Source organism: Sinocyclocheilus grahami, unplaced genomic scaffold, assembly GCF_001515645.1.
Source record: "Sinocyclocheilus grahami isolate Dianchi unplaced genomic scaffold, SAMN03320097.WGS_v1.1 scaffold310.1, whole genome shotgun sequence".
Lineage (NCBI taxonomy): Eukaryota > Metazoa > Chordata > Actinopteri > Cypriniformes > Cyprinidae > Sinocyclocheilus > Sinocyclocheilus grahami.
This window is the reverse complement of record NW_015505489.1, coordinates 951224-957061: the sequence shown is the minus strand read 5'-3', so window position 1 is coordinate 957061 and position 5838 is coordinate 951224. Positions and strand designations below refer to the sequence as shown.

Below are 5838 nucleotides of genomic sequence, written 5' to 3'. Positions count from 1 at the left end.
GCCGGATACGGACCCGGAAATGATGGCTATGCTTTCCCGGGCCGCCGAGAGAGTCGGGCTCGAGTGGAATCTTCCACCGTGTCCCGAACCCTCAAGGTTGGACAATTGGTTTCTCGGGGTGGCCCGCGCTGGTTCTCAGGGCCCCACCCCAGTGCCTTTCTTCCCGGAGGTGCATGATGAGATCACTGGGTCATGGACGGCACCTTTTACTGCCAGAAACCGCCCCGGTGGCTCATCCTCCCTCACCACCCTTGATGGGGGTCCAGCGAGGGGGTATACGGGAGTTCCATAGGTGGAGCGGTCTGCTGCGATGCAATTGTGTCCAAAGGCCTGAGACGGGCGACCCAGAAATGGAGGAAGTTGCTCTTCAGGAGATGGTGAAGGCACCACTCCCTCCCCTGGAGGAGGGCCGGGCGGAGAATCTTTTGTTTCCTTTTTTTCTGCCACTGACCTCAGGGGCCAGTGGTACCCAAATTCTCGACAAAAGAGCAATTTCTTCTCTGCCTATTTATACTCACGCTGTGATCAGCAGCAGCTGGATGCAATAATCGCATGCCAATGTGCATTGGCTCGTTTAGTTTACACTCGAAGTGGATTGGTCTCTCTAAGTGAGATCCCAATTTGGTCGGTCATCCGACGTGACGTCTCCGTTCCCTCCTTCAGGGAACGAGGGTTACCATACGTAACCGACACGTTTCGCCTCTTCATTCAAGTGCTTGGTTCACGCATGCGAATATCATGCACGTCATAGGATCATATTTAGAGTCGGAGTGACTGTCAGAGATCTGTGCTGCTCGAGTCATTAACTGTTTCAGACGGTTTAGTCCGATTGGAGAAAAAAAAAGTTTCAAAAGAATGATTCGTTCACGAACCAGAAATCACTCAGGACCGTTTGCATGAGGCTATGGATTACATGTAACGTTGTAAATAATGTTTATTTTCTTGCCCAGACTGATTGTTTCGCTTCATAAGACCTCAATATATCATCAGGAACCAAAAGTATTAATTTCATGTTCCTTGAAAAGTTTTTTTTTTAACATATTAATAATATATTTCATAGTAATTCATAATTATTATGTTTATACCAAAATCAAAGATGAACAGATTTTCTTTAAAAAATAAACATTTGAATTTTTCAAATTTTTTACATCATCATGTCAGAATTATGTGACATGCAAACAGTAGTAAAAAGTCAGCAGTGGTCCAAATCAAACAGGTCCAAAATTAGGACGCAGTGAAGATAATCCACTGACATGCACAAGCTAATGTTGAGATACACAGTTCTGCAGAAAGCCACATTTGAAGAGGTCCTACCTTCATCACCACTCTTCAGCTTATTGTTTCACAGACATGAAGTATCTTCTGGTTGAAATCCTCTGGCTGGTCAGCATACACATAGTGTCCTGCACCTCAAATGGCCTAAAACCAATGCATGTCAATAAGAAGTTTAACATTAGTTAAACAGTACACAGGCACAGCCTAAGATAACCAAGAAAACAATATTTGTATCAGAAAAGCCATAATAAACAGTAGGTGTTTATTTTGAACCACTGCCACAGATGGTAATGTAAAACACTGCAATATTTTCTCTTCGGTCTTTTTGTTTATTTAACTTTCCTAATAACTCAAAGATTACACAAAGGCATTGCAGAACTAGACTAATTAGTCAGTCAGTCTGGAATACGAGTACATTCACTGTACAAAGACTTTTGTTTTTGGACTGCCAATTCAAGCAATTACAAATTGTACTTCTACAAGACTGCTTGCTTCCAACATTTTAATCTATTAGAATTTGTGCAAATTAAACTCCCACTGGAAGTAGTTAATTGTGAAAGTTATGCCATCCAGTCAAAGCTCCCAATGGCTGTGAAATTCCATAACAGATATCTTTCCTATATCATGCACTAAAACAGAAATACTGTCACGTTGCTTTTAAAAATCATCCCCTTTGCATGAGAACTGAGATGTTCTGTTTTGCTCATACACCAGTGTGTCTCAAAACTGTCAAAAATAGTATTTAACTGCCAGATTAATAGCCTCTCTGACCATGACAAGGCATCTTGATAAAAATAAACCTCAGTCAGTAATTTCTAACACTGTGATCCTTCAGAAGCATATGCAGAGTTGTAGTTGCTACACACAGCCAGGAGCAGCGCTGTATGGCTTTCTCCTTATTACCTCACTGTGACTAGGTGTGGCAAGTTTCTGAACACAGAATAAGCAATGTAAATGCAGGCAGCCATGTGTTCAAACATATGACGGCGTTTTAGTGTCACGTAAAAAAATAAATCTAAGATTATGAGAATAAATTCATAATATTTTGAGAAAAAAGTCACAATTACGAGAATAAAGTCATAGCAATACGAGAATAAATTTGAAATATTTTGAGGATAAAGTTGAAATATTTTGAGGATAAAGTTGAAATATTTTGAGGATAAAGTTGAAATATTTTGAGGATAAAGTCGAAATATTTTGAGGATAAAGTCGAAATATTTTGAGGATAAAGTCGAAATATTTTGAGAATAAAGTCAAAATTACGAGAATTAAGTTGTAGCAATTACGAGATTAAAGTTATAGGCCTAATATTTTGAGAGTATAGCCTATATTGCGCATGCAAATGGCCCGGATTGGGAGCACCGGGAGAAATTCCGGTGACCTGGCAAATGATTTGAATATATGGGATTATTAGCAGAAATCATACCATGAGTCATGTACTTGCAGGGACAGTATGCTTGCATTCATTATTTGTAGTGCGCCAGCCAACCAATAATAGCAATAATCTTTGTGCTTTTGGTACTTTTAATATAAAGCATAGTCTCAGCTTTCAAATTCTGTCAGTTCTATAGCGAAATACAAACAATATGTCTTACAATAATGTTTTTCACGCTCTTTAATGTGACGTGACAGATCGCTGTATTCATCTCAGTTTAAGCGGCATGTGAATCCATCATCTTTTTGATTACAATGAGACATTCGTTTCATTAAATTATACTGTTTTCTTTGTGAAAATTTCATCACCTACTCTGAAAAAAGTTAATTCCTCATGTGTATTTAATTAAAAACAGCAATAAAAATGTTCTAAAGATTGAAGTGGGCTCCAACTCGTTAACTTAAGTTATATTGTTGTCTAAAAGCTGTTTTATTCATGGTATAATAAGTGCTTGGAAATAATATTTTACGTCTTCAAATCCATTTATTATTTGTAGCACGCAGCCAGCCAGTAATCGCGATAAGGTTTGTGCTTAACAGCTCAGCCTTCAAATTCTGTCAGTTTTATCGCGAAATACAAATTATAAATGTGTTTTTCCTCTTTATTACAAGTTATAGCATGATATAAACATGAAGGAACATCAAAAGGCATAAAAAAACAGTATAATTAAACGAATGTCTCACTGTAATCGAAAGGATGATTGATTCACATGCCGCTTAAACTGAGGCGAACACAGCGATCTGTCACGCCACATTAAAGAGCGGGAAAAACATGTTATTGTAAGACATATTGTTTGTATTTCGCTATAAAACTGACAGAATTTGAAAGCTGAGACTTTGTTTTATATTAAAAGTACCAAAAGCACAATGTTTATTGCTATTATTGGGTGGCTGGCGCACTACAAATAATGAATGCAAGCATACTGTCCCTGCAAGTACATGACTCATGGTATGATTTCTGCTAATAATCCCACATATATTCAAATCAGTTGCCAATAGGGGTGTAACGATTCACTCGTTTTATCTTGAAACATGATTTTTGAATTGTGAATTGTCGATTTCGGACAGTAATCGATATAAAATTCTAAGAATCGAATGAATCGCGATTTCTATAGCGATTCAATGCTTTCAAAATATATACACATTAAATTACTACAAGCAGGAATTAATGGAGACCTTGAACAGTGTTCGTGCCCTCACATTTCTCCTTCACACGCTCCACTATTTACCACCTGAGACTGTCACAGGATTGCGCTCGCTCTCCGTTTGTCTCACTGACACATTTTTTGAGCAGCTGATGTGTGATCTCCTCTTAGTACTCGTGGCCAGTAATGCTAAAGTGAAGTAGTTTTGCTTTTCTGTAGTTTTTCAATGGCTCTCGCCTCTCGGTCATACCGACGACATTACCTGAGCAGTCGTAGGTTGCTCATTTATTGCACGGACGGAGCAAAAATGTAAGTGTCTAAAGCATACGCATGGTTTCATTGAATGATAAATGTGTTTTAACAATGTCGTTGAACCGAATGTACGAAAGAAACTGTTAAAATAACCACAGCATTAACAACAACCTTGAAATAAGAGCGCAAGGTTTATCTGATAATCCGATGCATGAAAGTAGGGTTCGTTGCTATAGCAAACAGACTTCGGGCACGTTTTCTTTCAGAATCATCATTCGCCGATGCAGAGGAAAAGTTAAATACTATAGCATTTTATTTTATGAAAATGAGATAAATAAGCTTTTGCACTGCAAGAGAAGTGATCTCGTGCTCAAAGAACTTAAGACGTGCCAGGCTAAATCTGCAGCTAAGCTGAATAAAAAGCAGAATTAACTGGTGAAATGTTAAGACAATAAACACAATAAATAAATACAATTTATGAATGATGCAGTGCTAATTGATATATAATTTATCACAGTACAGAAACTATAAAGTATATTTTCTACCTAATTCTGTGCAGAAAATTTAAATAATTGTTTGTAGTATATAAAACAATCATAAAATTGCCATTAGGAAAAAAATTTAGATTACTGTGCTTTTGGTACTTTTAATATAAAGCATAGTCTCAGCTTTCAAATTCTGTCAGTTCTATAGCGAAATACAAACAATATGTCTTACAATAATGTTTTTCACGCTCTTTAATGTGACGTGACAGATCGCTGTATTCATCTCAGTTTAAGCGGCATGTGAATCCATCATCTTTTTGATTACAATGAGACATTCGTTTCATTAAATTATACTGTTTTCTTTGTGAAAATTTCATCACCTACTCTGAAAAAAGTTAATTCCTCATGTGTATTTAATTAAAAACAGCAATAAAAATGTTCTAAAGATTGAAGTGGGCTCCAACTCGTTAACTTAAGTTATATTGTTGTCTAAAAGCTGTTTTATTCATGGTATAATAAGTGCTTGGAAATAATATTTTACGTCTTCAAATCCATTTATTATTTGTAGCACGCAGCCAGCCAGTAATCGCGATAAGGTTTGTGCTTAACAGCTCAGCCTTCAAATTCTGTCAGTTTTATCGCGAAATACAAATTATAAATGTGTTTTTCCTCTTTATTACAAGTTATAGCATGATATAAACATGAAGGAACATCAAAAGGCATAAAAAAACAGTATAATTAAACGAATGTCTCACTGTAATCGAAAGGATGATTGATTCACATGCCGCTTAAACTGAGGCGAACACAGCGATCTGTCACGCCACATTAAAGAGCGGGAAAAACATGTTATTGTAAGACATATTGTTTGTATTTCGCTATAAAACTGACAGAATTTGAAAGCTGAGACTTTGTTTTATATTAAAAGTACCAAAAGCACAATGTTTATTGCTATTATTGGGTGGCTGGCGCACTACAAATAATGAATGCAAGCATACTGTCCCTGCAAGTACATGACTCATGGTATGATTTCTGCTAATAATCCCACATATATTCAAATCAGTTGCCAATAGGGGTGTAACGATTCACTCGTTTTATCTTGAAACATGATTTTTGAATTGTGAATTGTCGATTTCGGACAGTAATCGATATAAAATTCTAATGAATCGCTGAATCGCGATTTCTATAGCGATTCAATGCTTTCAAAATATATACACATTAAATTACTACAAGCAGGAATACCTTGAACA

At 36.9% G+C, this 5838-nt stretch overlaps 1 pseudogene; it reads right to left on the bottom strand.

Annotated features, from left to right (window-relative positions):
• Positions 1-1968: 1968 nt before the first annotated feature.
• The window catches only part of LOC107601656 (1-acylglycerol-3-phosphate O-acyltransferase ABHD5-like), a 19220-nt pseudogene continuing 15350 nt past the window's right edge, over positions 1969-5838 (bottom strand).